The following is a 20496-nucleotide window of genomic DNA, read 5'->3' as shown; positions in this document are numbered from 1 at the left end:
ACGGCAGTGCCGGTTATGGTAGCGCACCGAGCTGCCATTTGCGCAGCGCTGAAAAAATGACACGTCACGGACGCGTCTTGACGCTGGCCTCGAGGGAGCCAGATGTCGGTGAACTCCAAGGGCCATTGAGACGAGGGCGGCGCGGCAGCGGCGGCGGCGCCGCGCACCGGCCGGTAAATTTTCAAATGACAACAAACATGGCGCTCTTCTAACGAGTCTGTGACAGTGGCGGCGCGGAGAGACGCCGGGAGTGTCACAGCGCTGCTGACAGACGAAAACCGGGCCAAACGCTGGATAGAAAGGAAAAAAACTGGCTCCAGGAAATTCCTTTAAACCCATTGATACATCGCTTCCAGTAGGTATTTCCATGCCTATCTCGCAGTGTTCTTAACTTTAGGAGATATTTATCGCCCTTATCTCCAAACGATAACATTCATGACCTGAAATACCGACAACATATTTGTTTATTCATTAATGTATTTCTCAATTAAAGGGACCCTCCCACCTTAACATTAGTTTTGAGTTGAGATAGCCAAGTTTGCGGCCAGGCTCAGAAACCACCATTTATCCTGGTCGCAACCTCCGCAGCTTTATGGTGTTCAAGAAATTTCTTCCCTTTACTTGCAGGGTGGGACCAGCGTGGTCCCTATCTCTTAACCATTACGGGAATCTGATGACGTCATCAGGCTTTCAAACGTCCGCTAAATTTTTGACTAAAACGTTTTGTAGCACGCGGTGGTATATGCTGCTTTGCGCGCAACAAATGCCGCACTTTCAAATAAAGTCGCTAGGAACAGCGGAGATCCCAAAAAGTAAACAAAAGTAAAAGTCTAATATCTTGAAAACCGGTGAGTATTTTTCGATGAAATTTGGTAGATATACGTTTTTTCTCTTCCTGAACCGAGCGACATCACTTTCATGCCAATTCATTAACTTTTTTGAAGGCGGGAGGGTCCCTTTAATCAAATTGCCAACTGATTTTGTCATATTTCTTCCTTGCATCCCGTGGTGCGCCCCTCTGATGGCGACTGCCTGCACAGGAATCTCGGCCTGTTCTTGGCCCATCTGCCGCTACAGTGGCCAGTGGCTCTCCTTTACCGTGATGGGAGCACTTCATGGCCGGGTCACGTGACTTCTGGGAACAGTCACGTGACAATAGGGGCAAAGCCGGGCGACTGACGCTGAGCCGTTGGCCGGCACTGACACGCGGTCAGCTCTGTTCTGCCCGCGCCTAATGGGCCGCCCTGGCCGTCGTGGCCGTAAACCGCGGCGGTCGCCGTCCCATTCATTAGTGACCGCCTGTGCTCGCTGCCGTCCGAATCGGTCATCAACGTGTCCCACTGGTAGCGCTGGCCGGATCCGCGGCCAAATCTGCGATAATGTATTTCATAGTGCCAGCGACAGCGCATATGAATCTCGCCGGTCATAACTTGTGCTGCTATACCAATAGCAATCCGCATGAATCTCTTTGGCTAAAGCTGTGCTTTGTACAATGACCAGCAGAACAGTTATTGGCAATTTGGAAGTTATCATGTCATGGCTGGAAAGGGCTCGTTTCCCGTTTGCCCAATAGGATGATGTTGGCTCCAATGATGTGTGTGCGCCATTTCGGTATTACATCTGGCCCGTTTATGAACGCTGCGATTTATGCGGGCCATCCATGATTGCGGATATAAACCGTCAGATGATTTGGAACCGTTAAAGGCAGGGACACGCGTAAAATAACCGCTATGGGTGGCGGCTCAATGCAAATAGCTGACAAAGATCACCTTGGCGTGGGCCGTTGACGGAGGAGTGCGCTGTCTTCTTCAGCAAAAAACATTTATCAAAAGCGGCACGAGTTGACAGCACTAATCAGATGCAGAGCGCTTTCACCGCTCCTCAGAGGCGGCACCTGGCGTATCAGGGCTTACCGTGCACATGAAAGGCCTCATCCCCCTGCCCCCTACCTACCATCTGCACGGAAGCGGGCACAGCGCCCGTCCTAGCTGGCCCCATCACTGGAACAGACTCATTTGCGCTCTCTGGCTAATACGCGGCACATTGGCACGGACGCCTTGCGCGCATACACATGATTAAAACGAAGCCCCGGTACGCCCGCATCCGTTGCTGATTAGCATTGGTCTCTGACCACCGACTAGGATGATGGGTAATGCGGTTTTTACGGCAGAGCGGACCCTCGCGCAGGAAGCTCGCGTATGTCCTTGAGCAGCAGGCAGGGAGGGGCGCCGGTACCGGGTGTGCGCGCTGCTGTGGCTAATTCAAACGGCCGACGGGACGTGTGGGCACCGAGACCTTGGCCCGTGGGGCGCCCATGAGGCGCTCACAGAGGGCACCACGCCGAGTCATCAGCGTGTGTGAGAGCTGTGATGACTTTTGGATTACCAGCTCACTGTGCCGTGTGCGCGGCAGATGCTGTTTTATGATAAATTCAAAACATATTGCGTTCGATGAAGGTAACTATGTACAATAGATCTCTAGCTGCAGCACCTAAATGGTCAGGACAGCTTTTATCAAATGGGGAGGATGTTTATAAATAGTTATTGTGAACAAACAGAACAAATTAAACAAATAGCTAATTAACTAGGTGTAAGGGGTCAATGTGCAGCGTTGCCTGTCAGTCAACGTCTTGATTAGTTTGTTATGTTGAAACGAAGTTATCAAATGCAACCTTTTAAACAATGTAGAGCAGACATGTAAATCACGTCCATAATTACACGTCTTTATTCAACCAGGTGTCTGAAACTAACAATGGTCATGTGCCGACTGACAGTAGTCGAATAATGGGTATATTGCGAGACACGTGGGTATTAGACCAGTTTAATAAATATATCACCATGCAGGTGGGTACTGGCACCACTGCTAAGTTATTATGGGACCAGATGGCAAGCACGGTAATAATAGCTTGTAAAGCGTGGTATTTCAGTATTCAAGATTTAGTTACATCACATTTCACTAATAGTACACCTATTTATTCACCCAGATACTGAAAAATGCTCAATTAATGAATAATGTGTATCATATGATTTGATTACTTATTTGCAGCATACACAATTATTAAAGTCAGGCTACGAATAAGTATCAACATCAAAAAGTGCGCAGAGCTAGCGTGTAGTAGCAACTTCAACGGCGTTTACAAGTCCCAAGAGAGAAACCCCTTGTTCCAACTCAACTCAACTCATTTATTTTAACAGACCAGACAAAGTAAAGACACACAAAACATACAAATAGGATTGGTGCAAAAGCCTAAAGCTTAACCCGCGCCCCACGGGGGGGGGGGGCTATTTATAGCCCCCTCCCGTTTTTCTGCAATAACTTCCAAACCGCTTGACGGATCAACGCCAAACTTTCAGTACCTTCGGCTGCATCAATTTGACACCTTGTGTCAAAATTTGAACTTCGTAGCTACCATAGGTTGGCCGGAAATGACGTCAGAGTGACGTCATGTTCGTCCGATTTCGACGCAAAACAAAAAACCACGGCAGTCGCTCCCAAGAGCTCAGTTTTTAAACTAGATCCAATTTCTTTGCATGAAAGGACTCAGAATTGACCGCGCTATCAAACTGCTATCTCGGATTTTCAAAATTTTGAAAATTTCGAAAATTGTTTATAATAATATTAAAAATTTATATTTTTATATTTTTTCAAAAGGTGTTTGACTTTTCGAAAAAACCGGAATATATGTGACAGAATGCATGATTATTACTAACTCTAGCAAGTTTTAGCTAAATATCGTCAAAAATGGCCAAGTTATACGCATTATTACAAAAAATTCACAATTATTAATTTTTCAAATCAATTTTGCAGCACGTATTTGACATCGTACACCAATATAAATGGCACCATCGTGTTCCTGAGCTCAAACTGCATCCAATAGACACCTTTTTTGTTGAAAAATTTTAACTTCAAAATTTGACCTTTTTTGACCTGAAAGTGACCTGACCTAAGCTAAATTCGACTCAAAATGACCTCGAATGACACAGACGACAACAAAATTCGAAATCTATGGCCTAAATGGACCATAAAACATGTGTCACGTGACCGACGCAATGGGCGACGCATGGTATAATATTTTGTGACCTGTGATGACCTGACCCTGACCTGAAAATCAAAGTACAAGTTTGGTACCCTCAAGGTATCTAGAGCATCTGTTCACGAGTGTGGAAACCAAAAATGAGCCTGATCTGACTTGTAAGACGGCGGCCAGAGCCCAAAATGTGAACAAGCCAAAATGCTAATAATTTTTACTTTGACCTGACCTGTGACGTCATCGGTGACCTCGAGGTCAATGAAACTAGGTTTCGCTCGACAGTTTTCCGGGGCTGTCAGACGCCGTTTGAATTTTGACGATCGGCCCAACAGTTTCGGAGTTAGGAGGGGGGCTGTGAATAGCCCCCCCCCCCCCAGTAGGGCGTGTTATACACAGACCCCAGTGGGGCGCGGGTAACTCAAGGCACCTCTCCACATTCAATAGAACTTAACAAAACATGACACCGCCGGGATTAACATAATACACCAACATAACTATAAATTAAATGAAAGGCGAACATAAACAGGAGTGTGATATTACTCCTCCGCTGAGTCAGCAGCCGCCCCCGCCGCCCGCCGCAGTGCCATCGCCCTGACCACGTCGCATCCAGTGCAGTTACAGCTCAGCCCTCATATACAAACATCTAACCAATCCAATGTCAAATATCAAATACCCATACGGTCGTTGGGAACGTTTTGCTCGAAATCATTCACTGTTCGAACAACCCCACTCACGTACGGGACGCTGTGCCATCATCCCGAGTCCCGACCGTGTCACCACTACTGTCCGGCAGCCCGAGCGGCCGGCGGCGGGCATTGCGGCACAGCCGACCAGTGCAGGCGCACCAACCCTAATGCCATCTGTTGCACAGTGACTAAGCTAGTTTGGAATGCGGGAGCCCGCGGTGTTGCGGTCTGTCGGGCACACGTCACAAGGACGACGGCCGGGTGAGGGCCGAACACGGCTCGACGAAACGGCGCAATGGCAGGTAAACTGCAGACGAGCGATGCAAATAAATAAACTAATAGAATGTTGGTATCTAAAGTTAGTCGTCGGTGCCTGGCGGACAGGACAGTGCCCATAAACGAATGTCTGTTGCAATTTGCTGGTGTCTAAATGAAGACTGGTACATCTTAGGGTTAGCTAAAAAATATCTGGAACGTGAGTCTAGCAGAGAAGTAATGTCTGCGAGATTGAAGAGCCTTTCTTAGGGATGCATGGTTCAGATCCCTAAAAATAGTCCTCCTGCGTTTTAAATCCGTTCTTTCTTTGGTTTGTCAGACCTAGTGCTTTAAAAAGTTCCTCGCCAATATTCACTCCGAGGTAACACTGAATGAATGCATACTTTAGTCCAAAAGCTGGGCAATATTAGCAAACAACTCCAATAAGACAGAGACCATGTTCCTCTTAGATCATACGACCAAATCACTGCTGGGCCAGAAATCCTATAACTCGGCTCGAGTGATAGACTGCACTACAGTTCAGCATAGTTATAACAAGAATATCTAAGCACCGGCTAAACTTGCAGTTCCGACAGTCAATATTTGTCAAACTCATGAATGGATATTGTCATGCGAGCTGAAACGCAAACTTTCGGCTAATCAGATGTTTCGTACTGACGTCGCAGAATCATAATGAACGTCTAATTGATGCATGGAAAAGTTTGACTAGTTTGATAGCAGTCTACAGAGTAGACGACAGGTTTCAGACATTTCCCGAGAACGTTTTCTGCTGAATATGTTAATGCCCTTACATCATGCGATTGTCCTATCTTTGTTTTTCCTTTGTAATTAACTTCAAGAATATGTGCCAGGCTTGAGTGGGTCTATGTGACACTTAAAATATATGAGTCTGGCTCTCCCCATTTACAACGTTTTCCACCAGGCCAGTAATCCATGAAAACAATAATTGTTTTCAGCTGTGAACATTATGGCGCAAGTAAATTTGTCGCATCACACCCTGAAAAACCGGGATTAGTGTGAACAGCATGATGGCACTAACTTCTGGCAATGAGGTTGGCGGAAAGAGGAAGACGCCGAAAATATGTAGGTAGTTCACATAGTCAACGAATGAATGCTAAAATTTCCTTCCAAGATAAGAAGGCTACCTACTGATACTCCTCAATTATATTTTAACCCTCGCCCGTAAACGGCGATCTGCCACCTTCGCCCATGCAGGGGGGGGGTTGGTGCGACCACCCCCCTTGGCGTTTGAAAACGGAGCGTCGTAGAGCTTAGCGGAAAAAACCAACGGATTGCTCTCAACGAGATCTCGCGATTGGTGGTATATTTTTTGGTCCTAGGTCAACATTTGACCTACTTTTGACCGGTCAAAGGTCAAATTTTCGGAAAAATAGACTTTTTTCAACTTTCCGCGGCGATTGCGGCAAAACGGTGGGAGATATTGACTTGAAACCTTCACTATTGTGTTCCTTGATCAATTCTCTATCGTTTGGTATGTATTTCGTTTCCCTAGCTCTAAAAATGGCGCGTTGGGAGCGCCGGAAGTCGGCAAGGTCACAGTCGGCGGCAGAAATTCGAAAAATCAAAATCTAAATTTTTGAAATCTGATTGTATTTTTTTGATTTGGGAGGTCCATTTGCTCCCTATAGAAGCTAATATTGCTGCATATTCCCATTGAGGTGACAAGAATTAGCAAAATAGTGGTTCGGGCGCTTTTCAAAAATAGTACCGGACGCTGTTCCTCTTGTGACGTCATAGCTCCGTGACCTGACCTGACCCGGTCAAGTTTCTTATACCATATGATAGCCAATACTTGCCCCAACATGCATGGGAAGTTTCATCACGATCCATCAACCGATGTCCGTACCACCGGCAGGAAACCTCGGGCGTTGGCACTCAGTTTGTGAAAATCCGGCCGGAGGCTGTTCCCTTTGTGACGTCATAACTCCGTGACCTGACATGACCCGGTCAAATTTTTTTTTATCAAAAGATGCGCAAGGTTTGCCCCATAAGGTACCCAAAATTTGGCGGCGCTGCGCGCCGCCGTTTTTGCACTATTTCCGAAAAACCTCAGGGGGGGGGGTTGCACCAACCCCCCCCCCCCTACATGGGCGAGGGTTAAGATTGGCGTCTGCCATGGTTACTCATCGTCAAAATTAATTTCAATCTTATGTTGATTACAAAACAGTATCAATCAAAAAGTCTAGCGTGAATGAACCTATTTATGTCAGTCAAAGCCTTATATGCGCAACCACAACGCGTGCACTGCAGCGATTTGTCGGTTAAGCGTCCTTTTATTACCATTTCCATCAGTGTGAAAAGGTGGCACATCCATCCGTAGACGACAAATCGCACGGCGCACGCCGTTCCGGCCATAATTGGGTCCGGTTCGCGTGTCGGCCCGCCATACCAACAACCATTACCTGGTCGGGCTCCTATCTGGCCTACTGCACTGCTTAGAGGCATTAAATATTCTAATACGGCTGCGTGGCGTACACCAGTAACTCGTGCTAGTGTCCACACGGGGACCGGCCGCCGCCCATTTCTAATGATAACATCCCACTGGCTGGAAATGGCCGTGTTTGAACGTACCGATGTACTGTAAATAAATATTGTTTTTACACACGGAGGTTTGGAGTCGAAAAGGACTGTGCCTTCCGTTCCCACGCCCGCCGCGCAGACCCTGAGCTCTTCCGGCTACGTCAGGGGAGGGGAAGGGGAGCGACCGATCCGCCAATGCCTGAGTTCAGCGCGGTGTCGCCGGTTTCCGAGCGGCCCTGGCGTCCCCGCTGGCGCACTTGTCCGCTGCCCGCCGGCCTCTGTCCGGTGCCGCCGGAGCGGGGGGGGGGGGGGGGCAACGCGTCTCTGTCTGCGTCACACATGGCTCCACCGCACTATGGTTGGAAACGGCCTCACGGATGGCCGGGGGTCAACGCGAAAAAATGTTTTGCCCATAACTTGTTAATGCGTAGACCGACTGCGATGAAACTTTGCATAGGTATACCAGTGTCTTTCGTGCATCATACAGTAACTCAGAAATGACGAGGTCACGTCACGTCACGCGTGTGTGACGTCATCATTGCAAGTATGTTATAAGTCGCCTATGTCTTTCGTTATGTTATCGATATCGCGAGGCATTTTGAACATGTTTTGAATACTGCTATTACTGAATGGATATTGTTGTTATGCTTTAGGGCGAGAAATATCAACGTAGTGACGCACAGTGTCTTACTATTGGTCATAAAGGGTAAAAAATTTGGAGAAAGAGTATTTATGATTTTTTTTAGATTGGGCAAAAAAGCAAGAAATAAAATAACGATCAAATGACAAAACATGCGTCAGATTAATCCGGCAGTTGCTGGGGTATTTCCCCATCCGCCGTTTGCCGGGGGGGGGGGGGGCGTTCAACGCCCCCAGCCGATAACTCGCGAACAAATAGGCGCAGCGAAACGCACGAGGCGCGGCAAACGAAAGAAGAACGCGACGAGACGATTCACATGAGTACTTTAAAGTTGAATTTCGAGGTCACAGGTCGGGTCAAGGTCAGGTCAAACACTTGAAATCGGGCTTTCAGTAGCATGGACTTTAGAACCTCGCAATCGGTGCCTCGCGTTTCGCGTTTCGATTATATCGTCATCAGTTGGTCCTAAATAAATTCAGTCATCAGTTGGTCCTAAACAATCTGTCACAACTGTCACAACTGTCACAACCCTTCATATAAGTGCTAAAAGAGTGTCAGATCAATGTAGGGGTCAGTCAAACATAGGCCACTGGCCAGTTTCAAAGTCAGGTCAATCAGGTAAGCATATAACCCCGAAAATTAAAACTGGTACCTATTCGCAGCCCATGCATGACACATGTTTTATGGGTACTTTTGGGCGTAGAACACGATGGTGACATTCATTTTATCATACGAGTACGTGGCTGGTTGAAAAAAGATCAATTTCAGAAATGCATGCATCATGGTCGTGAAGTATAGTCACGAGAAATTGCCAACATTCAGCTCAAGATTTTGGAAAATGTAGAACGATGATCAAAAACCATAGATAGCCATTTGATTTGCCATGGTATTGGCAGTGTAATGGCGTTTACAGCATGTCTGTATGTCTGCTCTGTCGGTGGATATTCATATCCATACTCCAGGATATCCATATACGTTTGCACGATATCCATACTCCAGGTGCAGGGGCGAGCAGTTACTTCTTACGAGGGGTGCGGAGTCGAAGTCAGAGTCGGAGTCAGAGTCGGAGTCGGAGTCGGAGTCGCCCAGAGTCGTGGCAACGAGCCAGGAGTCGGAGTCGGAGTCGGTGTCGGTCAGGAGCCCGCAGTGGAAGTCTGAGTCGGTCCGAATCGGAACAGCTCCCTCACGACTCCGAAACACTGGCAGGGGTCCGGAGTCGGAGACAGAGTCGGCCGGAGTCATGGCAACGAGTCAGGAGTCGGAGTCGTAGTCGGAGTCGTATTTGGCGCCACCACGACTCCGCAACCCTGCTTCTTACCATCATTTATAAGGATAAACGATTGCAAGACTGACGAGCCGACCTGGTGCTAACGAAGCGACGGGTAGGTACGCCTCGGGAGATGAAGCTTCACGGACGATTTTGCGCACAAGTGCGCAGTCTGCTTTTACGTTCCCCTTACACAGAATTGAACAGAGATTTATTCTGCCAAAAAGCTCAATGGAGGTCGATGGAGAACTTTTTGTATGTCCAATGAAACATAACCGTAATTTTGCAAATATTGCTGTGGTGACACTGCAAACAGAATGCAATGCCGTTCCTGATTTTGAACACGCATGGGAAAAAGAGTCACTCCACTCGATAGCCAACATAACAAGGATTATTTTGATATATAATAATCCAGTTTTACAACGTCATGGAGGTACTCCACATGCTATCACCAGCGCGGTTGTTTAAACCTTTGACGGCGCACCAAAAAAGCCACTATCAGAAACTCCCGATTCCACGTACAATAATGGAGACTAAATGCGCAACTAAATAATTTTTTCTGCCCAATTCAAAACATTTCATCAATTTCCAACAGAATGACACCCCAAATATACATATATTCCGAAATTGCCCACGGCCATCCGTGAGGCCGTTTCCAACCATAGTGCACCGGTCCATCACCAGCCCCAGGGAGGGGAGGGGAGGGGTCACTAATCTCTAACACCAGTGAGTCAACTATTCGCCCAGTCGAGCTGTGAACAGCGCCAGGCACGCTGTCTCCGCACAGACAGAGGTTTATGTTCCAGGGAAAATACAATGTTCCAAGAAAATGGCATGCCTCGGTGCAGTTCGAAGAGCTTCTGAGTGAAATGACGAGATTTCTGGTCGGTGCTTGCGTCATCCGACTCGCTAAGTGACATCTATATAAATGCATGCAGTCTTTTGAGCTTCGGAAACTAGTCCAGAAAAACCGGTGGGGCATGAAATAAGGTTTCTAACAAACTCATATATCTTCAACTTAACAAGCTCGACCAACTTGTGATATATGCTGGTAGCAGGAGCCTTTTTGAGCGGCGTCCAAACTCTGATGAGATGGAGTTTGTGCGCTCATCCCAGCCAGCAAAGGTAATATTTTTCTAGACGGATACAAATGTGACAGCCAACAGACACGTATGCGAGGCCAACAGAAACGACCGTTCGTTACAAGGGGAGCATGCAAACAATACGAGCCGACGACTTGACCTGATTTAAGTGGAACTGCAATTTGAAGCCGAAATATATTTACTTGGAGTAGCATTTGTCGCCAACAAAGATTTTGCCTGCTGACACTCACTCGTTTGAAAAGGGAAATGAAAACGCAATGCTCTATCGAATTTAAGCGCGGCGCACCCCGGAGTGAATTTCATCATTTCGGCACTAGTTTCTCAGAGGAAAAAAAATCGACACTAGGTTCATTTCATTGAAGAATAAGCTTCGATGAAGATGTACAAGTTCTTATTACGCCTGTCATTCGCACGTGTTTATGAAAAGATATTGCATTACGGCAATTTCTCATTAAAGCCCCGTTTCATCCAGCTAATAAAACACTGTAAAGAGCCGCACACTTAACACAGCTCATACACAGCATGACATAACAGCATAGCACAGCATAAAGCGACACTTAATACGCCAGCATGCTCCCAATAAAAAGAAATGACACGTTGAGTGCCTTTAACCTACGCGGTAGTCGCCATTACCGACTACAGTGATTTTTCCCATCAACCGTGTTAAAAAATCAAAGTTGAAAACAATAACATAATAGTTTCAGTAAGTAACAATGTAACTAACTATAAAACTGAAATAGTACGCCAAGCTAGCTGATCCTAAATACCAGTCGGGGGTATAAACGACAAAAAATCTGAGCGACTTGTGCAAAGGAATAATAGGTATCATTCCGAAGAAATAGATTGATTATTAGACATAAATTTAGAATGAAGCTTTGTAGAGCCTGCCTGAATAGGTGTGTAGTTGGTAGGTAAGCCCTAATCCCACCCAAAAGAGCGTTGCATTTATTTTTACTTTCATAAACTAAATCTCCCCTATAATGGTATGACATACATTATGGTATGTAAGTATTTTTGTTTCCTTGTAACTAGTAAAAGTATATGTATTTCCAATGAATTTTGTATTTTCCAAATATGGAAAGATAAGCTTTTAAAAAGCTGAATTGTCCCCTGAATTGACTCTCATGTTCATTGTATGTTTTCTAGATTTTTATTCTCCCGCTGAATCAACAACTCAGGATGAATATCTATGATGCGAAATTTAGCTAAAAGCACACCACATTTAGATAAGTTGATTATCTTATTTATTTGTCTTACATTCATTTCAGGATTTGCTCGTTCTCACTTGCACCGAATTTTGCCCAAAGTTAATAACCAACATAATTCTGATAACTTTTATTTTGAGATCAAAATACTACTCAACTCTTTTGCTTATGACACTTGAACAATTTAATTTCGTCTTTGTAATTGCTTGGTATTCCGACATCATGTGCATCTACATATATAGTAACTTTCAATCACATCGTTTCGCATAACACCATTTTCGCAAACTGACAAATGCATTGAAATTGACTCCATAAGAATACTGCAATGGAAGTAGGTAAATATTTTCATTTGTATGAATAGCACTAAATGTTACAGCATTTGATATGCATAACTAGCACTCAAAATAGATCCCGGCGATGCGTTTTGACCGAAGTATTTTAGTCAAACCCTTTCAAGTTCGTAAAGCCCTGAGCACGGACTACATGTAATTTGGTATTTAAATACCGGTGGCTAGTTACAGTAAGAGCTCGGATCAAATGGGTCAAACACCAAAAGTGTGTAATTAGGTGCACCTGTCACTAATAGCCGGCCAATTAGCGACCCCGCACCTCCCGGGGCCCACCTGGGCCGTGGACCCCCGCCGGGCCCGGGGGTCTGGGGACCCACCTGAAGTGAGCGGCTGCCGAGGTGCGCCCACCGGCGATGGAGCGCAAGGCGCGTCTGTACGAGGCGTACCTCCTGCAAGAGACGACCGACGCGCAGCGCGCTGCACCGGTGCGGTGCGTACCACTCAGCTGACGGATCGATCGGGCCGCCATCGACCGCTCCGCGCCGCCGCCGCCGCCGCCGCCGCCGTCATCGGCACAGCGCGCCGGCCGCGGCCGTCCGCTGCCGACCTGACCTGAGGTGACCGCGGCGCGAGGAGCGGCGGCGGCGGCGTGCCCCAGCCGGTGGTACCGGCGCCATGTGAGACCATGTCGCGGCCCGGGTCGCAGGCCGACGCAGAGAGCGAGCGCGGAGGTCACCTCCGGGAGAGATTGCAGGTGAGCCCGGCGGGTGCGCACGCCCTCCTCGAGCGGAAAACTGACCCCCGTTTGACCCATGGGTATGCAAGGGGAGCTGATTTTTGTGAGGATATGCAGCAGGGTGGCAAGGGCTCTCAGGCAGGTACTGCGCATGTCTAAACCGTCTGGATAGACAGAAATCACGTCAAGGACGCTGGCTGCGGCGCACCTGGCGCAGGCGGCGGCGAGCCTGGCGCGGGCGGCCACATGTGCGCCGGCCGCGGTGTGAGGTTTGGCTCGTAACACTTTACGGCTGTGCCCGAGGGGCTGGAGGATCAGTCTGCAGAGTTGCAGAGTTTGTCTACTGCGTCATCCAGCCGCACTGTTGGTTTTGATGGTCAGGTTTCGGTGCTAGATTACAATCACCATGCATGAGCAATGAATATGCAACATGCATGTCAAACAGCGTAAGTGCAAGCACACGATAAGGAGGGCCTTTGTTAGCATTTGGCGTTTGATTTGAGTGGGTGATGTCACGCGTCTTGTTGCATATCCACCCCTTGAAATGAATCAATTCAGAATAATGTTTGCTTGCAGTAAAATCAAAGGGGACTTATACATTTGCCTATGTACTGATCCGGTGAATAACGACAAAATCTCCTCATTGTTTCATGTCATTATGATTCAAGACCCACAGTTAAGCCTGAGGCATAGTCTGCTGGTCATATATCTTGCATACCGCATACCACATTGGCCGCCCACTGCACGTGTCGCTCTTCTTACCTATGCACAGTAAAGCCAACACTTGCGTTCTGTTGTGTTCACCATGTGTGTTGAGACTAAAAAAGAAATCACCGTTTAGGTGATAAATGCAAGCTTTGAATTTGTAAAATGAACCTCTATTCAATTAAAAAATAAACACTTACTGTGCAGACTGCAGGCATCCCACGGCAGCATGGGCATTCCTTTATTCATGTCGTCACATGGTCACACATACCTAACTAACTAACGATTTCTTTAACCTTTTTCGTGGAGAGGCAACAACTTATGCAGTGATTTGTCTTACTCTTATTGAGCAAATAACTACATTCAAGATTCTGCCGAACCAAAAGGGACTTGCGGTCAGGTCCGGTTCACTGATTGCTTGGTCAAGGACCTCATTTTGATCATTTTTTAATAAACATTTTTGCTACGGATCATATCTTACAGGAACAATACCGAGCTATCCAGTTCAAAACATATAGAGACTGTCGACATTTCACGGCGTCGCCTTCGGAAGGTGCCCGCTTGCCACGGGCACACGAAGACCTTCGATTTACCACTGACAGGAAGCGGATACGGGCGCATGCCTCGCGCTTTATCCCAAAGAGGCGCGCTAGGACCAATGAACGCGCCGGTCGCGGTGGTCGACACAGTGGTGGCTTTTACTGAGAGGTCAGTGGCCGAGCTCGGCTCCCAGCGCGCCGCGACCAAGGCCAGGCGGCCACACACGGACGCTTTGTCGATTCAAAAAGCGCTCGGCCGTGATGGGCAGACGCGGTGCCGGCTGGCGCTCGGCCGCGCCGCCCGGCGACCATGTGTGCCCCGGGACTGAACTGAGGGGATCACATGGGGCTCAATGCGCACGGGATGGGGAGAGTGGTGCCCCATCCCTGCAACCCGACGGGGAGGAGTTAATGCCCCGCAAAATGGCGGATATTCGATCGTTGTGCGAGGGTGTAAAGTGCCTGCTGATGTGGTTAGTCTCTCATGGCAGATTCAGGAAAGAAATGTTAAACGTAAAGTCCCCCATCAAATGGCAAATTCGAAACAATGCGTTTTTAACAGCATACGGAAACGCAAATGATTTTGGCATTTAACTTTCATACCGTGATTCTGCTACTTAGCGCATTTCAGTTGCGTTAATTCCTTTTTTGAATTCCTTAATTCATATTGGCATCTTGTAACTGCCTTTTATGTAGATACCTAATTCGACGACAGCATCCACAACTGGCGTTTTTAGGTCGATGCTAATTTGCGAACTGTTTTATTTTAACCCATAAATACCTGCGAGCAAATCCTCTTTTCTCGTTAACTTTTTACACATCAAAGGATATTAACCACAATCACTTTGAGGGTTGGGACGGGAAATACCTTCCACTATTCGCATCCGCTGGACTAGAATTCCCGCTTTATTCTGGGCGCATGGCAACGTCGACCATATGACAAAGCCCGATTCATCAGGCTCTCATATCGACTATTCATCTCCTCCACGACGATTTTCGGTTTGAACTCACCCTCGTTTAGGCAAGTCAAGGCCAGCGTATGAATTTTCCGTATTATTCTGAGATTAAAAATGGTCGCCGACCCCGTGGCCGTGGCCATGTTTTACGTTTCTCGTCTCGCTCCATTCTTCTCGCGGGCCTCTTCGTTTTCCGAGTCTGCCTCCCACGGTCGGGAACAGGCGGAAAACCGCCAGTCATGCGTTCATGGCCACGCCGCCCACAAAGTGACCCATTGTATAAATTTGGTATACATGCTAAAGGTACTTGCTCTTCACTGAATAAGACACATTTCAAGGTCAACCGGGGCGTCGAATATTACCAGCAAATACCTCGCGACCCTCACAGGACGCGACCCTGAAAAGCGGGCATTCATCTGTGTAAGCAGCGACCAACGGCCGGGTGCGGCGGCGCGCGTGCGGAGGAGGCGGCTGTCAGCGGGGCGTTATAATCTGTGTCCTGGTCCGGCGCCGCATCGCCGCCGGCAGGAGCAAACAACTGCCGCCCGGACGGCGCGTAACGGTTCCGACGGCCGAGATAAGGACGCTCGATAAAAAGGACGCATTGTCGATCGAGTCATGCTCGGACCAATTTACATTTTTAGAGCCGGGGCAATGAACTTGGAGTATTTTCTGAGAGGCGGCGGCGGCCGGCCGCCGGTGACGGATGCGGCGCGGATGACGTGGACGGCGCGGCCGTTTCGGCGCGGCTCTGAGCGGCGCACCAGACGCGCTAGGCGAGAGCACCGTATGCACTCCCGGCCATACGTCCCTCATCCCGAATATCAACGAGATGGAAATCAGCCAGATCTCGCCTTGAAGCCGGTAAAAAGCCGAGTCAGTCATGAAAAAGACGCATTAGGTATAAGTTCATGCTGGAATAAGATAATGCTGCGGGACTGTCTTTGTTGGCGGTCGATAAAAAGTGGGAGGTCAGCGCGGGGGCCGGCCGCGGTCAGGTTAGCCGCGATAACTCGCGAGAACAGTAGAGACTTTGAGAGGGTCGACGTTTCTTCGCTCACTTCTCGACCGACCGTATAAATTAGAGCATTGGCAAACCGCGAGGAATGCCGCTGAAATAATAATCCGGGTCGTTGTTTATGGCTTCCATGCAGGGATGACGTCCACGGCCAAATATAACCACCGACGGATGGACAATAGTTGTCGGCTGTGACCGGTTCTGCACGGCAAGATATTAACAAATCTGGTAAGGTTAGACTGTCGCTGGCCTGTATACAATTACATGCTCGTGTATAAAACCTGGAGGCAGCACTAACCATATGATCGTTTTAACCATATCACCGCGGGGTGGATTTGTGTCTCAGCTCGAGCCACGCGTGCTCAAAGTGTCTCGTCACGAGAGAGCTCCGGCGTGATGCCGAGTCGCTCAGTTCCATCACCACCCCCGCGTCCTTACCACGGAGGTCACGCCGCCGCAGGGGCGCCGCCAGCAGATCCCACCCAGGGTGCCGACGAGCACGATCAATCAGGATATTAACCCGTCAGTTATGATCAATTTGTCTGACCGCTTCTCGACGGCTCCACCTTCTGCGAACACGCTGCTCGATCTACCATGGCCTCAGCGCGGCTACACCGACACTTATTTCATACACCCCTCTCGGCACCCACTCCACCTACATCCTCCCTCCGCCTCTGCCCGAGTCTCTCCGTGCACAACCAAAGACCTCCCGCGGCTGCGCGCATGATTTCAGGAACGCAGCATCATCGCGCGAGCCCTGAGTCAAGGCGGCGGCGGCGGCCCACTCAGCGGCGCATGACTCGGAGTCTTGCATGTACGGGCTCACTTCCGGCCGGCGGGGGAGAGCGTTTTTACCAGGCCGACGCGTGGGGCTGGCGGCCAGACATTTCCGGGGCGGTGCGGCAGCGAGGGGCCGGCCGGTCACGTCTGTTCGTCAGTGTGCGAGTGTGAGACCGAGAGAGAGGGGAGCCGATCACCGATGGACAATGGAGGGAAGAGGGGCAGAGTGCCGGGCAGAGGGGCGGTCAGGGGAGGGGGAGCGGCGGAAATGAGGATGAAACTGGGTACCGGCGATAGGGTTGTGAATTTAGCGGGAGTTACCTTGAAAACATTTATAAACTTTTCATTCCTCGCCCTTTCATTACTGACACATTATTTGCAGCATGCCATCCAGACTAGTAGGTATTGCTGGAATTTATGGGAAACATATGGAAGTTGTTCCACGGAGTATTATCTCCTACCTTTTTCGAACGATCATGAATCCATTCTTTCCATCTTTGATTTACCATAATCCAATTAGTTCCAGGTGAAGTGTCATGAGTTAAAAAATTGCAAAATGACAAATTATCCATACGTGCTGGCTGCTACGAACCTGTTTGAGATAAGATGTTACTAGTTATGTAGATGGATTTTGTGACTGCTATAGCGTCTCTTCCCAATCACCATCCAATCTGTTGACACTAATCGAAGCCGCTCTGTCACCTCGTCTGCGCGCCTCAATCGCCTTCAGTCGACCGCGGCTGCCCAGTGGCAGGAATTTCCCGGGCACTTGGCATGACACCGCAAAAACCAACAGCGCTCTCTTCCATGACGTCCGAGCTCGTCGGATGGCGCCCGCTGCCAGCGCGCCGCCAGCTGCGCTGAATTTGCCTCAGTGCGCCGCCATTCGGTGCGCCGCGTCGTCACCGATGCGCCGATTCCGTCGCTCTGCAGCGCCGCTGTCGGTGTCAACTTCACTGAGGCGGAGAGCGGCGCGTCAGACCCGCGACCGTCAACATTCCCGTCAACACCCCGTTCGGCAAACGGCCCGCCTCTTGAGGGCTGCTGTGCCTGTCCTGCCGCTCCGGTACTCATCCGAGTACCCCCTGTCCGAACCTCGACATACTAACGTCGTCCTGGACCAGTAGTGACCGCGCCCCCATTCAATCACGCCTCCATTCAATAGACGCACCGCCCCCTTTCTGTCCAGGGTCGACCGGGCCGTGACGAATGCCTTTTTCACCGCCTCGGCGGGCGCACACCCACGGAGCTGGTCGTAAATTCCACCAGGTGCGCGCTTCTGGTCGGAACGAGTCTCGGCCGAGGTGCCACAATGCGGCGGCCCGTTTTACCGCACCGGCCGACCGGTTAATGGTCGATCCACCGGCGCGGTGTCTCTCAGTGCGGGTCTGTTCGGTGTCCGGCTGACAGCAGAGCGTCCCGAACGCGCCCGCAGTCGGTAGTTCACGTGTGCTGTTCGCAGTCGGCGGCATGTGCGACCTAAAAATACGCGACTGACGTCAGTGCTAGGTATGTGACGCCGGCCGGTGATGCCGTCGGATTAAAGCGACAGTAGCGGCGGGGTAAATACGATTCCTCCTCCCGACGACGGTGGTTGAACACTCAAACGGCCCAGCTCGCTCTCGGAGCGCGGTGACAGCTCAGAATATGTCTCCCCTGTGGCGCCCAGACCGCCGAGGTTGGCAGTGTCGATACGGCGGTAATCGATGGCTGACACCGACTTACGCCGTGTTTCGGAGAATTCATGGCCGGCAGTGTGTTTGCCCGCCGGCGACGGGTATTCGCTGGAAGCGACTGCAGGCCAGGGGGCCGTGTCTAGACTGTTATCCACCGCTGTCTGCAGCGTAGGGCTGATATTCCGATTTCCAGAAACTTTTTAGGCATAAAGCTGCCACTAAACAATTAGCGGAAACATTTCCTTTCCGAATGCATACACTTGGGGTACGGCTGGCATTAGTATCTCGTTTTCATTCCTTAGTGTCCTGTTCTTCCAAAAATGTTTGTCACTTTTTCAGCCCTCTCCTTCATCCACCCTCAAAATGAATTATGTGATGCACATGAAAATTTATTTTTGCTTTTCCTGTCTCCATCACCAACATCGTCACCCCCCTCTCTCTCTCTCTCTCTCTCTCTCTCTCTCTCTCTCTCTCTCTCTCTCTCTCTCTCTCTCTCTCTCTCTCTCTCTCTTTCTCTGTTTCTCACTCCTCTCCGCTTCTGGTACCCATCACCACACATCACAGCCGCCACTCGGCGCTCGATTACTTCCATCCCTTCCCTGCCCATTCCGCCAGCCTACTCCACTCAACAGCTATCTCCAGAACCACCTCATCATCACGGATCTGCGGCGTTCGTGCACCTCCCGGTGCGCCAGAATTGCCGACGGCCCTGCTCAAACAATAGCAACCTGTTTGCGCTGCAACGGCACGTATAAATAAACGTCGCTCTCATGAGGAGACATGCCAAGTGGCGCGGTCGTAAAAATGGCCACCGCCACGCCTGGTTCGAGACCAGGTGTATGCCGTCGAATAAAAGTATCACTGGATGGCAGAGGCGCACTCAGGCGCTTCCATATGGGAGGTGATCGACTGAAGGTAACAAAAACGGTTCTGATTTTAAAAAAGCATTATCTCGTAAATACGCCGTGCTGGTTGCCAGTTGTGACGGATTCATAGAGATCAATGCAAATACTGCGTATTTGTAAGCGGTTTTCTCACACCTAACAATAACGCGCCGCCCCACGCGAAGGCCCGACATTCGTCTGCTGCCTGCTCTCCGTCGGGAATGTGCCAGTCACCCGACGGCTTTTGATCAGTCAGGACATGCCAGCACCGCGCGGCGCGTCGGTGAAGGCCATCCCACTCCGGCGTCCCACTGCCTACCCTCGCTCGACAATGTCCGGACGATCGGGCACATCAGATCCTATCGCCATATAACCAGATGGCCATTTTATAACCGGTCCGATACCGTCGCTGGTAGGTAAGGGAAATACCTACTTCCACGCTGACATGTTGGGTTGTGAAATACCACTTTACGTTGACATATTGGAATGACGACTACTGTAGCGCGTTCCAGCAAGAACGCGTTGACCTGGCACCTTCCAACGCCTCCCAACCAGCACATAATCATACGCACTATGCAGTGTGAAATTTACTGCAAAGCAAAGACTTCTAGTCACTCACTCTCGACTCTCATTCAAATCCCACTCTACCCTGGGGTGCGATGGAAACCCGGTGCCTTGCTCGTGCCCGTCGCTCAGACTGGGCTCGCCTCTGTGTCGCGCCGTTGCTGACGCGAGCACTCCGACGGCCTATGAGCGAACGACGGTGGTGCCAAGACGGCCGTCTACCGACGTGTACTCCACGCAGCGACGTGCCGCAAACGACAATCGCTGGCGCACTGCCGCAGCCGCCATCGAGCGGGACTGGAGTGGCGGAGGAGCTGATCGGGGGGGGGGGGGGGAGACGCAAGTCGTTTGCTCATTTCTCCTTTTCGCGGACTCGCGGTGCGAAAATATGGTTTTGCTCAACGAGCTCGCGTAGGTGGAATTCAATCAAGAATGTCGAGAGGCCTCGAGTGGCTGTCGTGTTTTCGGAGCAGGGCGTGCCGCGCGCACAGCCGACGAGCTTTCACCCCAGTTCCCCGGCCAGGAGCGACGTATATGTTTGGCCGAAGGGCCGAACGGCCCACTTACTACCTGAGAAAACAGCCAGTGGTATGAGGTGTT

The 20496-nt window shown here is 49.7% G+C and overlaps 1 protein-coding gene across 2 annotated transcripts in view; it reads right to left on the bottom strand.

Moving 5' to 3' along the window:
- The window catches only part of LOC122380999 (zinc finger and BTB domain-containing protein 7B-like), a 65066-nt gene that overhangs the window by 40093 nt on the left and 4477 nt on the right, over positions 1-20496 (bottom strand). Inside the window, exon 1 of one of the 2 annotated variants that reach the window (XM_043364652.1) lies at positions 12416-12485. The exons of the other annotated variant lie outside the window; for it this stretch is intronic. The gene's annotated coding sequence lies outside the window, so the exon portion shown is untranslated. Of the gene's footprint in view, positions 1-12415; positions 12486-20496 lie in introns of those variants that run through there. 2 annotated transcript variants of the gene reach the window in all.

The sequence above is a fragment of the Amphibalanus amphitrite genome, unplaced genomic scaffold (assembly GCF_019059575.1).
Source record: "Amphibalanus amphitrite isolate SeventyFive unplaced genomic scaffold, NRLGWU_Aamphi_draft 000111F_arrow, whole genome shotgun sequence".
Lineage (NCBI taxonomy): Eukaryota > Metazoa > Arthropoda > Thecostraca > Balanomorpha > Balanidae > Amphibalanus > Amphibalanus amphitrite.
Note: the sequence above shows the minus strand (reverse complement) of the source record. Positions and strands in the feature narration are given on the sequence as shown.